This window comes from Vicugna pacos, chromosome 6 (genome assembly GCF_048564905.1).
Source record: "Vicugna pacos chromosome 6, VicPac4, whole genome shotgun sequence".
Taxonomy (NCBI): domain Eukaryota; kingdom Metazoa; phylum Chordata; class Mammalia; order Artiodactyla; family Camelidae; genus Vicugna; species Vicugna pacos.
Window position 1 is genome coordinate 46039287 of NC_132992.1, and position 23585 is coordinate 46062871.

Below are 23585 nucleotides of genomic sequence, written 5' to 3' on the forward strand. Positions count from 1 at the left end.
ATAAAGCAGAAATTTAAATACACAAAATAACAAAGCTGAATTAAAGATAAGTTTCCTTGGGATCCTGGGAGCCTAGTCATTTCTTCAACTCCACCCCATAATGGCATTGATGTGTGTGCTTGGAAGTGGTAGGGACTGAGAAGTTACCATCACCATATTAAAAAGACGGATATGTAAATCTCACAACCAGAGCACTGAACTGAGAAGGACCCACATTATTGAAAAGGATTTAAAAAAAAAAAGAGGGAAAAACTAGCTTTTGATTCTCTGCCTGTATGAGTGGAACAAAGATAGACTAAGTCCTAATTGTCCCACAGGCTGTTGGGAGTCCTGCCCGGGGGTGGCCTTTCCTGTATTCTGGTTCTGATCAGGAGAGCAACTGAAGGAAGATTCCTTCCTCCGCCTGGAGCAATCAGCCTCCAGTAAGTAAAGCTGGTCACTTTTATCCTGACCTTCCAGACTTTTTTCTCCTAAGGAAACAACTAGAAATATAGAACACAATGTTAAATTTAAGAAATTATTTGTCCTAAATTTGCTATATTAATGTATTCAGCAAATTTTGGAAATGAGTAATAATTTATATTGAGCATATTGTTTCATTTAAATATTCTACTTGCTTGGTTGTTATTTATAAAAGTATGAGAAACTGTATAATGCACTTGATGAAAAAAAAAAAAGTACAGTATAAATCACAACAAATGAGCTCCCTAAGGCTAAAACAATGTTTCAACACAAAAATATTCAGCCTAGAAATACTGCTTCTGGCAGACATGATGGAGCAAAAGTGTGTTTTAAGCTAGATTTAATAATCTACTTACTAAATTTGTTACATGGTACACACAACATTTTCCCATTTTGCTCAATAACATGGATATATTAAATAAAAGCTTCTAATATTATTGCCTGTTTTCAAAATATTTCTCTTTTTGCTATTAAGAACTGTCATATTGAACTGTGTTTCTCTTCTAGAATTTTTCTCAATAATGTAACTTTAGATACATTTACTGAAATGACTTGGTATATTTTATAATAATCTCACTTTTATTGAAAAAAATATTTTCACTGCTCTTTTTCTCTAGTTACATCATAAGACTGGTTGTATTATAATTATAATATATGAAACCTGATTGTCATAAGTTTTCACTCACTCTTTGTTGGCTCCTAACAGCTGAAGAGACTGTATAGTCTTACAGTTTTTAGTTATGTTTCCAGCAGTGAATGGAGGTGTAAACATTGCAGGGTAGAGAATTACTGAGTGCGATAAGAGGGGCAAATCAGAGTTAACTGGAACAAACAAAGCCTCTAATGAATGTCAAGGTGGATAGAGTCTCATGGCTGTCCTCAGTATCTTCTAGAAAGTTTACAGCTAAACATCAATGACCTTTGAGATGATTTTGACTCATGTACATATGACCTAACTCCATCCAAATTTCACTTCTGAAGCACACCCTCTAGAAAAAGTATCTGACCCATGGAAACTTAAAGGGGCAAAATAAAACATATGGAGAAAAATGATTCCACTCATTCCCTTTCCCCTGGCTACCCCTTTCCTTCCACAGTGCTTTTATTATATCATAGGCCAAGTTTAAGAAATAGGGTATATGGCATAACATCTCAAATGTTACATCTGCTTTTCATGTGCAGCACAAACAGGTGGTGAGAGACCTACCCACACCCTTAATGTAGGTCTTGATTTATCCGAGATACTGACACATTCAGCCTATCCTCGCAAAGCTTTCCCTGACTCCTAGCTCCATGATGTGCACCTGGCTGCAAGTGAATCTGTCCTAGGAGAGGGTTCTGCAAGTGCAGGAAAGGCTCAGTTCTTACTAGCTAACAGTCCTTTTCTATTTGGTGAGGAATCACTTTCATGAACAAGCTGTGTGCTTCCTGAAAAGGAAACCGTTTTTCCTGTTTTGACCATCCCAGTCAACAGGTTCACATCTTCATTTAGGTCACTGTCGGGCTGCACCTGTCAGGCCTGTAAGCTTTGAGGTTGCCCAGCCTTGAGACAGAAGAAAGAGTCCGGACAGAGACAGAGACATCAGTGATTTATTGGATAGGGGATTTTATGAGCCTGAAACAAAAGTCCTGGAGTGACATCCCACTGTGTAAGGCAGATGGCAGGCAGGACATAGCAGCAGCCTTCGCCACTCAGGGGAGAAAGAGGCAACCATTTATAGAGGGAATTGACACCAGGCTGGCTCATCAGTTACCAAGGGCAACCAGGTGGGCAGTTACTAATTAAGCCCTATAATTAAGAGGATTACATAATCATGTGAGTGAAGGAGAGCGTGGTCAAGCAGGGGATGTTCAGAGAACAAGAGAGCGCCCATCTTGAGTGGCCTGACCCTACAGTCACAAAGGGGCACCCAAATCCTGGGAGCCCTTCGTATCTTTTACTCCAGGTTTTAAACCATCCCACAGTGCCATTTAACTTCAGTTCTTTATGGAAAGTGTTGTGTAGATTTCTTTGTAGCTCAATAATCTCTGTAAATTCAGCTTCTCTACTGACTTTCCTTGTGTAAATTTGGTGAATTGTGTCACTGAATTTATAAAATTTTTTCCATCCAGGGGCAAGCTCCTTGGGGTCCATAGTTGCATAGAGATCTCACTTCCTTTCTCAATTGAACCACCCAGAACTGCTAGAAATTTTGGCTTCAGGAGAGCTCAAAGCAGAAATTCTCAGCAGGGGATTCATGCCCTTCCAATCACATAAGCAAGTCAGGCTATCTAAACTGTTATGCCAGTTAAAAATCATGAATAAACAAAGTGACCCTGGGGGTTGCCAGGGGAATTTTGAATTTCAAAAGGCACATCATAAATCCCACCCCCTTATGATGGCCAAAAATCAAAACCCGGCAGTCGAGCCTACCCATTGATGGAGACAGAATTTTTTCCGTCCAGCTGTAACTACACAAGTGTATGTTAGTTTATAAATTGCACTTTATACTTTTTAAGAAATCTCGGTGTTCTGTCCTACATTATTAATTTGACAGGGTTACAATTACTATTATAAGATATTGTAAGCAACACAAGAGACAGTCTTACCCTGAGAAAACAAAATTATATATGTACTATTATATATATATGTAATTATTACTTATACTCAATGATATAGTAAAATCCTACACAAAGAACTTACTTGAGGTTTAAAACTTTAGTCAGCTCTTATTTTTCTCTAAATTTTATGAATTATTACTATAAAGTTAATAATGGACATAAATAGTTAAATTAAAATTGTGGTAATTGAAAAAAATGTCAAATATACAATAATTTTGCTTTGAAGAGTTTAAACGTCTCATCCAGTTTTTTTTCCCCTAATTTTTCTAATGGAAAGATGCCAGACTAGATCTAAGAATGGTCAAAATGATTTAATTACACTGCAGTTCTCAGGTTTTTTCTGACTACATTATTTTTTCCTTTCTCTCAGAACAGTCAAACCATCTACCATCGCATAATGTCATTGGTAAGTTCAAAAATGAATGAACTGAGGTAAGTCTACCACATAAGGTAATGCCAAATACTTATTAAATTCAAATGTACATTAAACTCAACTGGGATGGGGAGCTGTGGTAGTGAAAGTGAAATTTTAGCTACTTCTGCGGAATACAAGCAGAACTGCTGGAAACACCTGAGTCCTTCTATTACTGATGAACTGCCACAAGAGATAATTGGGCCTGCTCTTTTTTAATTGAAAAGCTTTGGAGGTGAGTTTCTTTAAAAGCAAACTGATGACACTGAAAGCTTTGCAGCCTGCGGAGTTGACTGTTAGAAGTTTATCGGAAAGAATGCAGTTGGCACGTTTACTGAGTTACACTGGGTCACCTTCCAAGGTTTCTCTTTTTTTGTGATAGGTGATTTTAATGAACGTGATCTTACTATTTGAATTAATATGTTTGAAAATTCTCATGTCTGCTTAAAGTGATAAATAAGAATGAAAAAGTGAATTTTAAATTGAACTTCTTTACAAGAATAAAATAGCTAAATTCCATCAATCTAAGATATTAGAAGCCACCATGCAGTGTATTTCATATCTTCCTATACAAAGAATAAAAATTTGCATAAATTCAAAAAATACTTTAATTGCTGACATTTTATTGCTCAATCCCCAAAGAAGTCTTTGAAATGCATAATTACTTTTAAAAACGATGCTTAATGCCAATCATCTGATTTCCTATCCATGGAAAGTGAAAAGCCCAAGTCTCAAAAGAGTTCGGAACATTCAGAATGGTTTTCATCCATTTGTAGTTCTATTGTTACTATGTCAATAGAAATGTATTTCAAGTTTAAATAACAAGCCACATGAATGAGTCAGATGCTAAGTGAGGATTATGGCTTGCTGTGATTGTGTTTTAACCAAAAAAGGAAAAGTATCTCTTGAGGGGACTGATGTGGGAAAGCAGGAGTAGGGGGTTTAAACTTATTATTCTACCAATTTGTTTACTGATATTCAACACATCTGTTAATCTCTTTTATGACATATTAAAGTGGTAAAATTGTAATAGTTAAGGTACTAACTGATTTAATGAGCGTTTATATGTGAAAATTACAGTTGTGTTCTTTTAAACAGTTTTAGGAGATTTTTGCTTGCTTTCTTTGAAACTGAGACTTATTATTTCCCCTCAAAAAAGACATAAATGAAGAATAGCTTTTAAAAGTGAACTAAATTGAAAGAGAAACAAAGAGTTGCTTTTTTTACCCCAAATATCCTCACAAACACTATTATTATTACACCCATAAGAAGGGACGCCAGCACTGTGAAGGCAACACCCAAGTGCAGTGAATAAAATAGATTTGTAGTCGATAAGTGGCAATAATAACACTGGCCCTGTGCTCAAAACATTACCTCAGTCTTCACAACAACCCTGTTTAAAAACACAAAACAAAACAAAATGACGCAGAGCAATTGCTTTTTTATCCCCGTTCTAAATATCAGTAAGATGACATTTAGAGAAGTTTAGAAATTTTGCCTTATGTGGCATCTCCAGTGAATGGGGTCGTATTAGTATTCTGACAATTATTTCAGTGATTTTTGTCTCATAATCACTAAATTTAAAAAATATATATTTATAAATATGTAAATTGAAATTTAAAGTTATAAAAATATAAAAATGAAAATATAAATATATAGAGATAGAGCAGAGGACTTAGGTTACTAAGACTTTTGTTACATGTATTTTCAATAGAATGGTTTAGTTTTCAAATGGATTTTTAAAAACGAAAAATTAGAAAGTAATTAATCACAAAATTGAAATTCATCTTTCAGCCGGGAACTCTTCCCTGAATTCTAGGTTTCAAGATTATATATCTCCCTGAAAATTTAGCACATATAAAATGTGATATTGATTTATTATAAATGTTGCATATGAAATAAAACTAGGTGATGTGAAAAAGACCAGGAAAGACCTTTCTATGGTGTGAGTTGAGCCAACAGCTGAGGGTAGTGATGGAACAAGCTCTAACCAATATCTGAAAGAGCGTTCCAGAGGGAATACTGAGCAGGTTCTAAGTCCTGGAGTCAAGAACATGCTGGACATACTTAGGAAAAGCAGGACAGCCAGCATGGATGCCCACAGAGCATGAGGAGTATTTCTAAGAGTAAGAAATGAAAGCTCCTGGCAGCCGTTATGTTGTGATAAGAAATTGGGATAATATCTCAAAATAATGAAATGAGTTTTAGGGGTTTGAGCTGAGAAGACAAGTAATGGCTTAAATTTTTAAAGGGTATCCCAGCTGACTGTGAGGGATGGGTCATAGGGGAGCTAAGGAGGGGGACTTCGGAGCGTCCTGCAGTGTCTCACTGAGAGATGATGGTGACGAGGTCATGAGCAGTGGATGCGGGGATACATGGTCCAGGATCTATTTTGGGATTAAAGCTGTAGGATAATTCTTAATGATGGCTGAGATGTGATAATAAGAAAGAACTTAAGGATGATTATACGATTTTTAGGTCAAGCAACTGGTACTATTCACTTACGCAAAGAAGCTTGCAGAGCAGCGAATGGAAGTGGAGTTTAAAAATAAAGACATTGATTTTGGAAATGTTGAGTGTTCACTTGACATACACGTAGAGATGTTATGTCATCAGTTGGATATATGTTTCTAGAATAAAAGAGATATAAATGTGAATTCCTGATTATAGATGGCATTGGGCCCATGGGCATAGGTGAAAGCAAGGAAATTATAGATAGGGAAGAGAAGAGGTCACAGCACTGACCTCTGGGACACTGCAATAATTTGGAATCAAGAAGATGAGATAAATCCAGCAAAGGACAGTGAAAAGCAGGAATCCAGTAAGGGATCAAGAAAACCACAGTGTCTTGCGTCTGAGGCCAAGTGAAGAAAGGTATCAAGAAACAGGGGATAATACACTGTGTCAAACGATGCTGCTAACTCAGGCAAGATAATGACTGAGTGACCACTGGATACAGTGCTCTTCAGTTTGTTTTCAAAGTTGCCAAGAGGATTACATAAGAGGCATAAATAAAAAATTAATTAATTTTACTGTCTTCAATGTGAGAAGTAAATCTAAGATGCTTGTGGGAGCATCACTTCTGAGATATGGGAGCTGTTATATAAAATTTGGTGGGTGAGAGGGTATTTGAAATGGGCCTTGAGAGAGAAATAAGATTTTAACAGGTGAAGTTGTTAGCAGGCAAGGAAGCTCCCTAAAAGGGGGAGAACCCCAAAGAGCAGGTTCTTGTCTTCTGGCTGTGAAAGAATTCACAATGGAGACAGAGGGGCAGAGTGAAAGCTGTTTTATTGCTCCAAAGAGGAAAAGATCCTCAAGTGGAAAGACATTCGAGTTGGGGAGCTGGAAGCCCAGGTGGCTGGGCCTAAGAACTCCTGCTCTTTGGATCCTAACAGGGCCCTTTTATCTTTCTCCTTTGGTGCTTCTTGTCCTCTTTCTTGGCTACTCTTTTCCTGCTTGGTTTCCAGCTCGTTCTTCTCTGTGGAACAAGCACTTTGCACAAACAAGATCAGGTAACTAGGGACCCTCAAACACTGTAATCCAGCTAACACAATGTGGTCAAGCCAGACGGAGCAAGTGAGCCCCGTAAACAATGTGGTCACACAGATCAGATCTCGTCAGGGCTTTCTGTTCCTTCAGGGTGACTTTTTTCTTTACTCAAGCAAAAGTATAAACTAAGGCCAACTATAGGTTAATTTTAAGCAGGTTAATTTTAAACCTTTAAAGAAGTCCCCAGGCAGTAGGTCCCGGGTTCAATTCCCTAGCTCCCTGCCTCCTTCAGAGTTAGTGTGGACACTTAAGCAGAGGGACAGTTGAGTGGAACAGAGTATAGGAGATAGTGGTTGAGATAGATTCCTTCCTTCTCTATATCCACATGATGTTCCTTCCACCCAGAAGTGATGCCATCACCTCTCTCCCATGACTTGTTTTTCCAGCCTTGTGACTTGCTTTAAGCTTTCAGTATGTCTTTGTCCCCTTGGAACCAGAGTCACCATGTAAAAAAGTCTGACCCCTACTCCCCACCACACACCTGCTGGAGAGAGAAGATACATGGACATGTCTTAGAGGATGTGAGATTACAGAGAGGTAGAGGACTAGCCAGCCTCCAGACTTTTTGTCACCTCTTACCAACAACCCCACATGTGAGTAAGCCTGGTCATCACGCTGCCCTCGCTGACCCCACAGGAGGAGACAAGCCAGCTCTGAGGAAGCCTGCTTGGCTTCTGACTCCCAGAATCATGAGCAGTAAAATGGTTGATTTAAGCTACTAACTTCAGCAGTTTGTTCTGCAGGAGGTAACTGATCTAGTGGTTGATTTTAAATTAAACTAAAATAGTAATTGAATCATATTTTGTGTGTGTATGAATGAGGCCTAAACTCAAGGTGTATTTCTTATCAAGATGAGCTTTGAAGATATTTTTAATGAAAAATAAGAGACTTATTCAAGGGAATTAGCTTATACTATATATTGCTGTTTATAAAATAATTGAGTTAAAAAATGTCCTGAAAGTTTTGGAAGATAGAAAGGAGAAGATATCATAGTAAAAGACAAAACAACTGGGGATGCCCAATTATTTTAAGCTTGTGTTGGGTATAATCAGACTTAATTAGGATGATAGTCCACAAAATAGTCCACAAAAATTTGGATAATTGAGGGTGAAGGATAATCTCTACGTAGCTTATGACAATGAAACTAATCGAAATTTTTAGAATCTATAAAATGTTTTAGGCTTCCCAGATAATATGAATTCATTTTATTATGGTCAAATACAGTTGTTCTTAATGTAAACAGAAAAGTTACTGAAGATAGTCACCCATATACATAATGTAAAAATGAGACTTTTATGAAAATTTCAGTGTACACAAAGCAGAGTTTTTTTTAATATAAGATTTTATTGAACTAAGTTTTTGTTGAATGCCATCCTGTAAATAAACTTCACAGAGGATTTCTTTTATTTTCACTTTCTTCATACAAAATGGCTTCTTTCCAAAACTGAAAATAATATTGTTTTCCTACACAGCATGTTGGACTGATATCCAGCCTTTGCTTCCTGAAATTATATTATTTCCTACGATTGTACTACCCTTCAGCCTGCAGTTTTTATGTGTGATTAAGTCATGCATCTTATAGAACAGCAAGATTAAGCATAATTACAACTTAGACTTTTGTTATTTTTGTAAAGAATCCCAATATGCTATCTCAAAAAAGCTTTTTAAAAAAAAATAATTTGAAAACTTCCACTGAAGTGGTCATCTAACCAGAGGGAAGAAATCAATGAGAAATGATGAAAATATCATGTTTCCTTTTTTCCCCCCAGACTCAATGCTCCCAATATGTTCTGACAATTGGATTTTTATTTTGAACAAGTAACTTGGAGTCTTCATAGGGAAAAAAACTCCACTGAATAAGAATAAAAGTTAACTTTAGTGCAGTTTTTAAGAATCAATATGATCTTTCTGGCAAAGAGGGAACAACTGACTCACTTTGGCAAGGTGCATTAAACTAGGCCACTCTTTAATGAATTGCCATTGTCACCAAGGAAATGGGAACAAAATGATGCCAGGATCTATGGAACCATGGCATTGGCAAGGAGAACAAAATTAGGAGGGTAATTTTTCTTTGATCATCTGTAAATGGGCTTAGAGCTGGGTAAAAGTGGAGCATTTAGGGGCAAGAGAAAGGGCTGAGGTATTCTGACCCCTAACTCACATCTTTCAGATTCACGTGTTCAGAATAAGGTTACTTCACATAGAATACCTTGTAGAATTGATGATATAGTTTACTTCTGCACCTTCCCTATCAGCTAGTAGGTGCTTATTTCCCTGTTGGCTGCAGTTTTCTAAAGTCAAAGCCAAAGGCAAACAGTGTCCAGTAACCCACAGATCTTTTCCATAATGAATGACTTTGTTCCTATGGGGCCAGGGACTACTTGGCCCAATAGAAGCTCAGAGTTCGAGGGCCAATAGCTCTTATGTATATAGGCATACCTTAGAGATACTGAGGATTCAGCTTATAAAAGTTACTCTATACTGTGTAGCATTATATCTAAAAATCAATGTATGTATCTTAATTTAAGAATACTTTATTGCTAAAAATTGCTAATCATTATCTGAGCCTTCAGAGAATTGTAATCTTTATGTGAGTGGAGGATCTTGCTGACTCATTAGGCAAGTAGTTGCTGAAGGTTGGGGGTAAATGTTGCAGTTTCTTAAACTAAGACAACAGTGGATCAGTTGCTGCATGCATTGATCATCCTTTTCATACACAGTCTTTCTGTAGCATGCAATGCTGTTTGATAGCATTTTGCCCACAGTAGAACTTCTTTCAAAATTGGAATTAATTATTTCAAACCCTGACACTGCTATATCAACTAAGTTTATGTAATATTCTAAATCTTCTGTTGTTATTTCAACAATCTTTCCCAGAATCTTCACAAGTAGTAGACTTTCTCTCAAGAAACTGCTTTCTTTGTTCATCCATGTACACAGCTCCTCATCCATGAAACTTTCTCGTGAGATTGCAGCAATTCAATCATGTCTTGACCTAGGCTCCACTTCTAATTCTAGTTCTCTTACTAATCACCACATCTGCAGTTTCTTCCTCCACTGAATCCCCCACAGTCATCCATGAGGGCTAGAATCAACTTCTTCCCAACTTCTGTTAATGTTGATATTTTGATCTCTTCCCATGAATCACAGATGTTCTTATGGCATCTAGAATGGAAAATCCTTTCGAGAAGTTTTCCAATTTACTTTGCTCGGATCTGTCAGAGGAATCACTGTCTATGACAGCTATAGCCTTATGAAGCGTATTTCTTAAATAATGAGCCTTAAAAGTTAAAGTTACTCCTTGATCTGTAGTCTTCATAAAGATGTTGTATTAGCAGGCATGAAAACAGCAATTAGTCTTGTTGTATGTCTTTGTCAGAGCTCTCAAGTGACCACATACGTTGCAAATGAACAGTAACGTTTTGAAAAGAATCTCCTCCTCCTTGCCCCCCCCAAGCAGTAGGTCTCAGCAGGGGGCTTAAAATAATCAGTAAGCCATGTTGTAAACAGATGTGCTGTCATCTAGACTTTGTTATTCCATTTAGAGATCACAGACAGAGTGGATTTCGCATAATTCTTACAGTTCCTAAAATTTTAGGAACGGTAAATGAGCGTTGGCTTCATCCTAAAGTCACAAGCTGCTTAACCCCTAACAAGAGAGGCAGCCTGTGCTTTGAAGCTTTGAAGCCATCTTCTCTAGCTCTGAAAGTCCTAGATGGCATCTTGTTCCAACAGAAGGCCGTTTTGTCTCCACGGAAAATATGTTGCTTAGTGTAGCCACCTTCACGAATGACCTTGGCTAGATCTTCCTGATAACTTGCTGCAGCTTCTACACCAGCACTTGCTGCTTCCTCTTGCACTTTTATGTTACGGAGACGGCTTCTTTCCTTAAACCTCATGAACCACCTCTGCTGGCTTCAGACTTTTCTTCTGCAGCTTCCTCACCTCTCTCAGCCTTCACAGAATTGAAGAGAGTTGGGGTCTTGCTCTGGATTAGGCTTTGCTTAAGGGAATGTTATGCCTGGTTTGATCTTCTATTCAGACCATGCAAGCTTTCTCCATATCAGCAATAAGACTGTTTTGCTTTCTTATCATTCCTGTGTTCACTGGAGTAGCACTTTGAACTTCCTTCAAAAACTTCCCCTTTGTGTTCATAATCTGGCTACCCGGTGCAAGAGCCCAGTTTTTGGTCTGTCACAGCTTTCAGATGCCTTCCTCACTAAGCTTAATCATTTCTAGCTTTTGATATTAAGCAAGTGCCATGTGACTCTTCCTTCTACTTGAACACATAGAGGCCATTGTAAAGTTATTAATTGGCCTAATTTAAATATTGTTGTGTCTCTGGGAATAGAGAGGCCAGAGGAGGGGGTGGGGAGAGAGAGAGACAGTGGAAAAGCTGGTTATTGGAACAGTCAGAACACAACATCTATTGATTAAGTTTGCTGTATTATGTGGGCACAATTAATGGCACCCCAAAATAACTACAATAGTAACATCAAAGATTGCTGATCACAGATGACCATAACAAATATAGTACAATGAAAAGGTTGGAAATATTGTAAGAATTACCAAAAATGTGACTCAGAGACATGAACTGAGTAAATGCTGTTGGAAAAAAATGACACCAATAGAGTTGTTCTACACAGGGTTGCCAGAAACCTTCAATTTGAAGAAAACACAATATTTGAGAAACACAATAAAGCAAAGTAAAATAAAATGAGATATGCCTGTATGCATCTAAGTAATCAATGAAAACCTGGTTTTCTATGACCAACATTTGACATTAGATGTTACCTAAGAATGTGTGGGGTGGGTTGCTCAAAGCTGACAACGTTGCTCACAACTCACATCCCCAGCTGTCGTTTGAATCCTAAGCAAAGTGTGTTTTCTTTTCTTATACCTTCAAATGACACAGCCTATTCATTGTTCATTTGAGATGACAAAGTGATTATATCAAAATTATCAGCTCACAAAATGAACTCATTTAGTGATTTGTAACAATACCACTTGAATATTTCCCTTTTGTGCGTAGCTCATCTGCTGGCAGATGGAGTGAGAGGAAGAGCTAGAGAGAGAGAGAGAATGAATTATGTAATTATGTAGCATCTGCTATGTGTTAGGGACTATGATAAGCAGTTAATATCATCTTCCTTAATTCCAAAAAGAGGTTTTCAGGGAAGGAGTCATTCCTCTATTCCCTTTATGATGTGAAAACTGATGATAGTGAATGACAGGTCATCTGATTAAAAAATCCATGTTATCTCTCACACCACCCTGCCTATTTACCTTTTTCTCAGCCTCTCAGCATCGTTCTGCTTTCTCACAAAGGTCACAATGACCTTGAAGCTTAGATAGAATATATTTCATTCCATTTTTCTTCATTTTGGCCTCCCTGGCCTTGATGTCTTACACTAAGCTTTATCTGTTCATTCTCACAGAGGTCACTCTGTCCTGAAAGCCTGTTGGGGTGTTTGACTTCAGCCTGTTTGTAATATTATCTGTTGGCTGTTCTTCAGTCACTTTGCTCTTAGACTCACTGCAGTCACTCCTTCTCCATCATATATAGTTCTGTTCTCATCATTTATCCTTCAAACTGATATTATTATCTCAACAGAGTCATTGACATTCTACATGTTATTTCCTTGAGATTTCCATCTGATTTGTACCATCCTGGGAATTGTTATCTTGAGAGAGTCAAATGACAGTGATGTTTGAAAAGTATCTTCTACATGAACTACTAGTATCTTCATTAATTTTGCATGGTTCCAAAATCCTAAAGCTGTATCATCCAGTACAGTAATAGCCCCGAGCCACATGGGGCTGTTGAGCAACTGAAATGTGGTTAATCAAATTAAGATGTGCTCTAAGGGTAAAATACACATTGGAGTTGGAAGATTTAGCACAGATTAAAAAATAGTATCGCATTTGTATTTTTATATTGATTAGATGTTGAAATGGTAATGTTTTTATATGCTGTGTTCAGTGAAATATACTGTGAAGTTAACTTGAACTACTTCACCTTTTTGATGTGGTCACTATAAAACTTAACATAATATATGTGGCTTTTAGTTATGGTTCACATTGTACTTCTGAAAAGTTTCAAATTAAAGCTTACCTGAAATCATAAAGGCACATGAAGTATGAACAGTAGTAGATGCACAGAGAAATACATGGGTGGGGCTGAGGAAAAAGATGAGGGAGAAAGTCATTTGGAGCTTCTTTACTGTTAGAAAGTGCTGGTAAGTGCTAGGAGAGTTGGCAGTAACTTTTTGTGTGACACTGTATAAACATGTAAGACTGTTGATAATTGCAAAGCTTTGTGTCTGCCTCCTCTAAACTGTAATTCTGGAGACCAGGAAGGGGCAGTTTCTTCTCAAGCTAGCCCAAGCGTATACTAGTTTCTCAAATAATTTACAGTTAGTTGAATCAAATTAAATTGTAAAAATATGGAACACGTGTAAATCCACCAGACTTGAGTAATGGGTGGTCCAATGTAGACAAAACAAAACTCATGTTCTTCCCCAAATTTTCTGCCTGTCACTATCTCCCACAGGTTCAAGTCCAAAATGAAATGATCTTTGATCCCTCCGTTTCCCTCTGCACCCACATCTAACCTATCATTGAGTCTGTCTATAACTACCAACATCATCAACTCATCCTGTTTTTTCCATATTTTCTACCAACATTATAGTATAGCAACTGTTCTTTGCCTGTGTAAACTGTACACATGGGTCTCCCTGTTTGCATTCTTGTCCTCTGAAATTCATTCTCTACAGAGAAGCCAGTTTGGTTTTACAAAAATGTCAATCTTAGCTTTTTGTGTATTACCTGAAATCCCCCATTGTTTGGCATTGAATTTGGATTAAAGTCCAAACTCTGCCATCTCCTAGGCACGACAAGTCCTAGTGCCTGTATGATCCTCCAACCTCAGGTCTTGTCACTGTCCATCCTGCTCACTGTGGTCCAGCCACACCAGCCTTTGTGTGTCTTCAACATGCTGTGTGTATTTCTGATTAGAGCCCTTGCCCCACAGATCTTTCTGTGATGAATGTCTCAGTTCAAATGTTATTTCCTTAGAGATGAATTCCTACGGAGAGGATTTCCTACAGACTAATTTGCCTCTTCAGACACTTCGTTACCATCTTTTATTTTTTCTTACAACTTATTCCTAACTGAAATTATTTTCATCACTTATTTGATTATGCGTTGAGTATACGCTTCTCTTAACAGTAAATTGCAATCTTCATTGGAGCATAGATTTGTTTATCTTGTTTCCCTTGCAGTATCAGCAACCTTAATGGTTCCAGATATATAGTTAATGCTAAAAATAGGAGTTAAGTGAATTATGCAGAAAGGAAGAATAAGATGATCATTAAGACACAGAGGAATTCAGAAGTGAAATTGAAACACTGAAAGAAAGATACCAAAAGAAACCTACCACTATTTGTAATTTTTGATGAGCCACTATATGCTACTGGATTTATTTTCTGAAGTTTGTATGGTGTTATAAGAAATTATATGCTTTCATATGCTAACAGAGAAGAAAAGATTAGCTTTTTATAATAACATCTTATAAGTTTATATATGATAAAGTTCTGACTCTCAAAATTAGCACCAGTTCTATCAAAATAATAGATGATTTAAGACATTCACCCACTAAGCACAGGTATCTTCAATGATGAAGAGGGGAGGAAAATTAAAATATCCAAAATAAATGCTTATAACAGTTCTAACAGGAACCAAATAAGATATCTTGAGGTCCAAAAGAGAGAGCATATAATTATCTTCTGATATTAGAAGTGAACATATTAAATATATTTATAGAAATGTATAGTTCACAAAATATTCTAATGTGAATTATAGTTAATTCATTGCAGACTCACAATATTCTGTCAGATAGGTTGGAAAGTAATATTATATCCTTGTTATAGAGTTAAAAATACTTAGATTCCTAGATATTAAACAGTTGGCCCAATTTACACAATTAATGACTCTAAACCCTATCTTCTAAACTACTCAATTTATTTATTAGTTTTAGAAAACTGTATCTGATGTAACTACAGAAGGAAAGGAAGGAAGCTCTGGTTCAATTGAAGGAGGTAAGGATAACTCTGAATTGTGACTTTTGTCTCCATATTGGTGCTTACTATCCCTACTTGGGTAACTAACTTTGAAGAATATCACAAAGTAGTTACACTATACAAATGAAGATAAGAAATCACCACATATGTTTTGAAAAATGAAAGCTGACGAAGGGGAATCTCATGAAAGTAGTTCATTTATTGAGTAACTCCTAATCCTGCACACAGAGACAACCTTCGTCTGAGAGGCTTCCGTTTTCTTATAAAAGAACAAGGCATCTTAGTACTTTGGAGCTTTGCTGTCTCGTTTGGGACATAGTGATAAAACCAATCATTGTTTTAAAATCACAATATTAAATGATTTCTAAGTGATCTACCTTAATTTATTATTTAAGAGATACATTTCAATTATGTAAATGTCTTATTACTATGCTATGTTTGATTATGATAAACGTTCTCTTATTTAGGATGTATTAACTTTGTATAAAGAAAAATACATAAGGGTATGGGAAGAGGAGATAAAGCAGCTTGAAAACAGTAAATTAGCATAACTTAACACTTTTTTAACATAAAAGATCTAAATGTAAAATGGATTATGCTTCAGAGTTGGCCTTTTATTTTCTTTGTTTCTTTAGGGAGGAGGGAAAACTATAAGGGGTGACACACTAACTGTAAAATTGAGATAATTAAGATATAACAAAGAAACAACCACAGTTAAGCAAATTAAAACAAAATAAGACATTGGTAAATATGATCGGTTTATAAGCCTTACAATGTCATAAATAGTGAAAGGGTTGTCACCGTATTAAAATGCTCCTTGAACAGTGTATATTGTGAGGAATATTCGTTTGACAATGTATTTGGCAACTGCACATTTATGGTAATGCCCCATATCCATCCCAGGATGGATTTAATTATTGAGCCATCATGGCTTGCTATTAATACTATATGTTGATATTATTAATAAAGTTCTGGTTATATCATTTCAAGATATTTTTTAACAATTTGAAATGTTTCTTAAACAGTATATGGTACATTAAGTTCAAAACTGCAGTCTTTTTCTGCTTAAAGTCAAAGTTTCGAATGAAGAGAGTTGCCTACTATTTTGTAATGTTGTTTAATATAAAATCATACTACTTGACCTAGAAACTTTTAAGAAAACACCTGCAAGTTTAGCTGCAGTGTATTAGTCTTCGTAAAAAATAAAAACATGAGTTACTATGTGTCTCTTTACTTTCAAAACTTTAAGACAACACGTGTAGATTGTGTATTAGTCCTACAATATGTTGGCTAATAGGTGAAAGAACTCTAAATTTACTTTCAGATAATTAAGGTGTTACTAACTTTAATCAACGTATAAATTCACAGTAATAAAAGAAAATAAGGGAATGATTATGTTTAGAAATATAACTCTAATAAATAAACCCCAGTTAAACATTTTGCACATGTCTCTTTTTTGTTAGAGACTGTAGCTGTTAAATGATAATTATTGTTGTAGCTATTATATATTAACATATAATAATTATTATATATACAACATAACCTTTATATTAAATATATAATGCTTACATGTTCCCCAATATATCACCATTTCATCCCCAACAGTTATTATTATAATCTTTCAATGACAAAAGCATTTTTAAAATACATTAGTATTAAATCTCTTTTGAATATGTGGATTTTTTTCTTACTGAAACTGCATCTCCAATATATCACTATATGCCAAGATTTTGTAGAATAATTGAGCTAGACTTACTGGTTCAAATTAGTCAATAGGAACATTTAGTAAATAATACAATGTCAGAAGGAAAAAAAAAAGGTCCAATATTGTCCTGTTAAGGCTGAAGGATGTCTCATCTTTTTCTATATCTGCCTTTGATTAAGTGTTGATGCTGTTAAACCCGACTGTCTGATTTTAGCTCCTTTCTTCAGTCTCATTCTGTTCTGGGACATGACTTGATGTGCAGGATTATAACCCATGCTTTCAGAACGGTTCAGTTCGTTAAAAAGTTCCTTACATAGTTTTCTTCAGAAAGAAGTCTTCAGTTATATGCTGGGTGGTCATATAATATACTACTGCACTTTTTACCCTACAGTTATAATTTGGGACATGTACAGTAAGCTTAAAATATATAACTAATATTATCAGTTATGTGTAAGAAGATAGAATATCTGTAAAATAAGACATAACTTTAATTATAAAAATTTAGAAAAACATATGCCAAAAGATCAATAGTAATTATCTCTGTAAGTGATGAAATGAAAGATGAAAATATCCTTTTCAATTTTTACTAAATATATTTCAATATGCATTTGGGGTTTCTTTGGTATACTTTAGGCTCATAATAAAATTAAAGATACCTCAAAAATAAAACAGCTGTCCATCAGAAAAAAAAATCAGAGATTTGGAGATACATCTTTGACACTTGTAACTGAAATATGTTAGTGTCCTAAATATACAAAAAATTCCTATAATCAAAAATAAAATGACAATTCAATGAACATGTATTTCATTGAAGAGGAAATTGCCACTTAATGTATACTTATTAGTATATGATAGAATGCAATAGATAAATATGTGTCTATCTATAGTCATATTTACTGACAGTTATTCTTCATATATTTATTAATATTTATGTATATATTACTATGTGTATATATATATGTAATGGTGTGTTTGTATGTGTAAAACTTCAACCCCAAGGTAAACAAATGCAAATTTAAAGCACAGAGGTGCTATTTTATTCAACTAAGGGAATAAATAAATTAAAAATTCTAATGATAAAGAAAAAGATATGCATAAACTGAGACAGCATTTTTACTCTTTAGAGAAACTCTTATACGTGTGCAGTAGGAGATATGCCTTTGTTGCATTTATTAAAAAATGCAAAATGAAAACAACCCAAATGTCAATAAAACAAAAGTTAAGTACATTATTTGTACTCATCCAAAATATGTTACACAGCAGAGAACATAAGTATAATAGAGATACAGGATGAGCATGGGTGAATCTCACAAGTTACATTAAGCAAAAAAGCGAACTAGAAAAGCATATACAGAGCACAATTCTATTTATATGACTTTCAAAAACAAGCAAAATAAAATATTATTTAAGCACACATACATTATTTGGTTAAAATGTGAAAAGCAAGAATATTTAAAATAAAATGCAATGCTATGATTTCCTTTAAGTTTGAGACACACGGCTGCTGTCAGGAAGGTGTATCAGTGTTACTGAGAAAAGGGAAATAAGAATTACCTTGGTTCTTAGTCACCCGAAAAAAAAAAAAAGAATTTTTGACGAGAGACAGAAAGTGTGGTATAAGCAAGGTTTTTATTAGTAAAGTAAAAAGGTAGTGAAAGATAGTACACTCCCCAGAACTGAGATCAGGCCAATCCAAGAAAGGAAGAATGGCGCTGCTCCTTTGTTTTTCCATCTTATATCCTGGCTTAGGGGTGTTTTTGTGATTGATTGATTGATTGATTGATTGATTAATGGCTCAGGTACTTTGAGTGCTCAGGCTGATTGACAGCTCAGGTTCCTTGTGCTCTGGTACGCCCATCCTCTTTTGGGCAGGCTCTTACTCATGAAGCACACAGAGAAACCTATGGGAGGAGGACTCAAACTGTAATTTAATTACATTATAATGAGCATTGGGCCAGGTTACACTGGGTCTTTCCCTTAGGCACAGCTATGCGTTTTGATTTTAGCTGCTGCTTTTGCTGGCCCTCATTTAGGGAAAGTAAAAATTTCTGGAGTCCCTTATCCTGAGTGCAGATATACTGTTATTTTCTGGATTGTTCCTTTCCCCTTCCACTCCCCCTGCCCAGTGCTAATTTCTATCTAACTGCCTAACATCAGGACAGCGTGAAAGGTAGTGGCAATATTTTATTTCCAAAGATGAGATGAGTGGTAGGTACATGGATGTTCATTTCGTTTTACTTTATGTAACTCATAAATTCTATACACATTTAAAATAAGAAAATACATTTTAATAAATATATCAGTATAAATAAATGTAATTAATTAATTAAAATTGACGACTGAAAGTTGTAATTTTTTTCAGTAACTTATTAAAGATATTTTTAACCACTTGTAATCCAGCATATGGCAGTTATTCACCAGAGATATCAGATGTTGGAAAATAGTAGTTATGCTCTTATTCTTGTATTATCTTCCTTATTTGTGTAAATATTTTTAATGATTTAAAAAATACTTACTGTTCATTTGGATGCAAAATGAAAGGTGGACAAATTATTTAAACAATACCACTTGGCCAGAATTTCTACATGTTCCCAAACCAGAATTATTATGCAGAAATGCCATTACCTCACATGGTACCCTTTCTATAAATGTCAGTGAGAGAAAATAAACTTGAGGTCATACTCAGCTTGTATCTTCCTAATTATTCATTGTTTTCATAAACATTTTTGAACCTTTGCAATTTTCAGTTTTACGAACTGTGTAAAACTGAGTGAAGCATACATACCCCCTACCAGGAAGCAGGAAGACCTGTAAGCTCTGCAGACTGGTGACCCCTGTGTTACTGGGGGTCTCAGTGCTTTCCTACTCCTCCGCAAATACCACAATCTTCCTCTTCCTCCTCCCCCTCCTCCTCCTTTCCTATTCTTTCTTCCTTTTCCTTTAGAGAAAACAAAACAAAGTAACCTAACTCCTTTTGTCATAAGATATTTTCCTATAAATATCTTAATGGGGCAAACATTACCAATTCTTGCTTGTACATGAGAAATAATGTAGAATACAAATTATAAGTTTGGGCTAGAGTTTGATTGCTTGGACTTGAAGTCCAGCTTCACATGTTATTTGTGTAAATTCTTCCTTACTATTTATTCCTGTAATGTTTTCGTCACTTATAAAGTGGGAATTACTATAGTAACTACCTCATAGGGTTGTTTTGAGATTAAATGATGTATTTAAAGACAGAGTACAATTCCTGATAGAAAAAGCTCACTGTTTGTATTAAATACTCTTAGATTCTTGTGTTTCATTAGTGTTAGTAAATATATGTAGAAATAGAACAGACCTACTTGTCAAAGCCCACTGTTTATGGGTGGATTATTTATTATGATATTGAAAAGAAGCAGCAGTTCAATTTTAGATGGAAATTCTCTTTTCCTGCTCCTTCCCTGCACGTCCATGATATTGTGGCTGGCTTCTTTCTGTGCTTTCTAAAGCAATTGGGAAGTTTATTTAAAGAACAACACATGAAAATAAGGCAACCAGATCTTGCATATTTGATTTTTCTTCCACAAGATGCCAGGACCAAAATAAATACTAGTGTTTTCTGAAGCAAATAGACAACAGTATGGCTGCTCAAAACAGAAAGATACATGGAGATCATCCAAATTACTAGAGTTCAATGGTGATCAAATTCACCTGGTTTTCAAAAGTAGCAGAGGATTTTTTTTCTTCATTTCCATCCAATACTGTGAAGTGTCTGCTCTGTTTTTTTGTTTGTTTGTTTGTTTTTTGGTGGACTTTCAACTTTTTTCTACAAAACACCTAAATAGACCCATTGTATCATATCCAAGCTCTTCATGTCACTGTTAGTGGGTAGAGACACCCCTAAATTAGGATGCCCACCAAAGTGTGAGTCCTTGCCGCCAGATGTGAAAGAATTCTCAGCAGAGGCAGAGGGACAAACTGAATGGCTGCTTTATTACTCAGAAGAGGAAAAGGAAAGAAAGGTCCTTTAGCGAGGAAAAGGCACTTGTATGGGGAGCTGTCAGCCAAGGTGCCAGTTGAGACAGCTCCAGCTCAGGCCACGTGGACTTTTATGGGAGGCTTCCACCATCGTGTCTTCCTTTCAGGTGTGATGGAGCCAATCACCTTGTCTTCTTTCCTTGTATGGGCTTTTCCGGTTGTTGTCATGGCAATTGTCAACTTCATGTGTCATTCAGCATGCTAATACATTACTGTGAGCGTATAATGAGGATCAAGGTCCACTGGAAGTCAAATCCTACACCATCTCAGCTCAGTTCGTTCTAACCAGTTCTTGTTTCTTCTCTTTGCAGCTGCCTTCTAAGACTTAGATAAGAGTAATTGGTTTCTGTTCAAAGGAGGGGCAGGGTTATGATCCTGGAGGCAACAGCCTTAGTAACAAAAAGGGGAGTTGCTTTTAATCAGAATACCAGCAATCTGCTGGACCCAGTGTCCACCAAAAACCATCTAAGGCCTGGGAAACTTCAGCTTTTCTGTAAACAACAGGCAGGGTTGGGGGGGCCTTAGTTCCTACAGAAGAACTCCAAGATATTGTTATGTATGTTCCTTGAGGAAAAATCAGGACCCTGCCCCGAGGCTGCACTATTGTTTCTTGACTTTCTTCCTCCTTTGTTTCTGCATTCCCTCCCTTCCTTGATTAGCAACTGTTAGAATCTACCCTTTGGAACTCAGGGAAGGTCAAGGAGGCTGAATAAAGCCTATTTACTACAAATAAGAAACAGGGGACATGGAAAGGATTTGTACCAGGCAGGACCCCACAGGGTCCTGCTCAGTATCAACAATATCCTGTTTGTTCAATTGTAATTGTTGCCAAGTCCAAACTCCTTCTGCTCACCAATAAATCAGGAGAGGAGGTGTTGGGGCAAGGAATATATTCGGAAAGCCAGCAGACCGAGAGGATGGCAGACTAATGTCTTGGAGAACCATCATGCTCAGAATGCAGGCTCCTTTTATACAAAAAAACAAGGGAGGGGGTGTGGTTGATTGTTGCAATCTTCCTGCTGCAGGCATTCTTTGTTCTTGCAGCCATCCCCGTGGGCTAGGTCATGGTGTCCCTATAATCCTCCAACAAAACAAAGGTTATTCTCTACTACATAATGACCTGTCTTCTATGTTGTCCTCTGAGCTTTCTCAGAGAATTCTGGCTTGTTTATAGTTTAGCTGCAGTTGGGTCAGATGATGACTTTTAAGACAATGACAGCACAGCTATGTGGTACCTCACAGAGGGGACTGTAGTCAGGATGCTTGTGAATTTTTAAGGAACTATCAAGGCCAACCATATAGTCCCGTAATTTTAGAAACAGTATAGTATAAAATTAAATGATGTAAGGTGACTGGGTTAGACTCTTACCTCTGCCTTATTCTAGTTGCTGAAATTCTCTGAGTATTGATCTTTTTCCAATCATTATAAATGGACATGATGACAGTATTTATAACAATAAATTTACTTTAAAAAATAGTTCTCAATAAGCATTAGCTACTATTACCGTCTCTCTTATGCCTACCATTAGATGCAAATGCTAAGTTATGATGTCTAATTTTCCTACGAGGTGGAGAAACACCCAAAGAGTAAAACTCTTGACCTTTCTAAACCTGTTTGCACACTTCTCCAGAGAAGAGGAGTGAGTTGTCCCATTGGTGAGTTTCAGAGGAGCTAGTCATGAATAACAAAGCTCCTTCCTCCTTGTTTCACGTGGAATCAGAATGCCTTCATACTCTACTACTTTATTCTGTAAATGTTTTTTCAGAAAAAGTCACTCTAAGGGAGGCCTGTGATTTTTCAGAACTGCCTAATGACTACTAGATTAGTAAATCTGTCTAATTTTTTGAGTCATTCCTAAAATCCCGTTGTGTCACGTAAGTCACTTACTCCAATATCAGCTAATCTCTTCGTTTTGAAATTGACTAGAGGGAAAAAAAAAAGAGGGTAATTTTAGGCTCCTCAAAGCCCAATACTCATACCAGATTGTATGCTTTTGGAGGATCAAGTTTTATTTTGATTCCCAGTTATTTTTGAGTTACAGCTAAATTTCCTTATATATAATATATTTTGTAGTTTATGTATAATGTTTTGCATAATAAGATTCTACATGCAGGCTAGGATACACCCATTTAGCTTTAAGCCTGCCACTGTTGTTTTTTCATGTGACCTAACTGTACTATGATCTGTCAGCCTGTACCTCGCTATCAGAAAATAGCACTGCCTGGATACATGAACTGAATATCTGCTCAGCCCCTTCCTAGAGGCACTGCTCAGGATTCAGTATCTCTTTGAAGTTTCCCTGAGCAGTGGAGGCAGCAAATATTTATTGAGTATTACATGTCTCATGCACTGTATTGAACACTGGGTTAAAAAAATTGGTTGATAAATATGACAATGTATTTCCAATGTAAAGGGGTAGACAAGCCCATTATAAACATATTTATTATATAAACCAACATGTATTTCTATGTTGATGTAAGTCAAAGGAGAAAATGATAAATCTTTAGTGGTTCGAGTACAACTGACAGAAGTTGAAAAATAGAATAAATATAATGTCATTGTTTGGTTTTGAGGGATGTTTTGGAGACAAAAGAAAGAGATGTATGGATGTAAAACAAGTGTCATTTTCAAAAGGTACAAGTAGTTGTTAATGGCGGAATATAAACAAGGTTAAATCTGAAGAGACTTCCTGGCATTTTAAGAGTTCACCAAAAACAATATTGCAAGGGATAGGAAAAAGACGGAATACAGGGA

At 36.2% G+C, this 23585-nt stretch overlaps 1 long non-coding RNA gene across 1 annotated transcript in view; it reads left to right on the plus strand.

Moving 5' to 3' along the window:
• The first annotated feature begins 336 nt into the window (after nucleotides 1-336).
• The window catches only part of LOC140696903 (uncharacterized), a 35801-nt gene continuing 12552 nt past the window's right edge, over nucleotides 337-23585 (plus strand). Inside the window, exons 1-2 of the long non-coding RNA XR_012073553.1 lie at nucleotides 337-422; nucleotides 3434-3469. This is a non-coding gene — a long non-coding RNA (uncharacterized lncRNA). The remainder of the gene's footprint in view (nucleotides 423-3433; nucleotides 3470-23585) is intronic.